This window comes from Microcebus murinus, chromosome 9, assembly GCF_040939455.1.
Source record: "Microcebus murinus isolate Inina chromosome 9, M.murinus_Inina_mat1.0, whole genome shotgun sequence".
Lineage (NCBI taxonomy): Eukaryota > Metazoa > Chordata > Mammalia > Primates > Cheirogaleidae > Microcebus > Microcebus murinus.
In genome coordinates this window covers 99,344,191-99,345,214 of record NC_134112.1, presented here as the reverse complement: position 1 = coordinate 99,345,214, position 1,024 = coordinate 99,344,191, and the positions used below count along the sequence as shown (strand labels likewise).

Below are 1,024 nucleotides of genomic sequence, written 5' to 3'. Positions count from 1 at the left end.
ATCCTCATGGTATTCTTTTATGTGTTCCTTTATTCCCCATATTTTCTGTAAACTGTTAGAAAAATCTTAGAAGCTTCATGAGAATTAGGGTTTTTTTCCCCAAGAATACTATATAGGTGATGCTGTGAACTTTCTTTTGCTTTGTATTCAAGAGGCACAAAATGTCTAACTCTCTAATTTTAGTGATGTTAAAATTGATTAGTGAGTTCAAATGTTGTCAGCCTGATCCATCTGTTATAAAGTTCTCTATAACATTTCACCTAATAATTGTCACAGACATTGATAATCATTGCCTAGACTGATTATTTCATTAGGGGTTACCACATGGTGATATACTAATGTTTTCATTCATTTGTCACATATTAGCTATGATTCTTCTACAGAGAAGAATTCCCCACTCACTTCTGGAAAGGCAGGATAAATACTTGATTTCTTCCCTTTATTGATATCAGAATAATAAATTGATTCCCTGAACACCTCTAAACTAACTGAAAAAATTTTGGAGTATTATGGTATCATGAACACGTGGATTTTCGTATGTTCAATGTGTTTCGACCTACTTGAGCCCTACGTTCTAATACCAAAGTTATCCTAAGCTTAATCAGGAGCAGCCTTTTAGAATTTGTTCTGTATCCTTTTTTTTTTTTTTTTTTAAGCTGTGACTCCAGACAGGATCCAAAGAGAAGTTTTGTAATCTCTTCTCTGGGTTTATGGAGACTTACTTTACGCTTCTATGTTAGCCTCTCACAGCACTGCTTCGGTCTTAAAAGGGCACAGGAAAGAGTGATGTACACCTTTGACTCGCCCTATTAGTCTTTGAAATTCTTCTGCCCCATGCCTGGAAAAACAGTCTTGTAAGGAGCCCTGGTTCCTTTTAGTAGAACTGGGCATTATGGATGCTGCTTCCTAACAGATTGCCATTGCTTCTAGTTCAACATGTTACATTTAGAGAGACAAAGGGAGCTTGTATTGAATTCAGGTTGTTACCAGTATCCTACAAATGTATGTACAGCTGCACCCATCT

General features: G+C 36.2%; 1 non-coding gene across 1 annotated transcript; it reads right to left on the bottom strand.

The window, feature by feature from the left end:
* Window positions 1-654: 654 nt before the first annotated feature.
* On the bottom strand, window positions 655-775 carry LOC142873210 (small nucleolar RNA SNORA26). The gene has a single exon (XR_012921251.1). It is a non-coding gene; the product is annotated as a small nucleolar RNA SNORA26 (small nucleolar RNA).
* Between the last annotated feature and the right edge of the window lie 249 nt (window positions 776-1,024).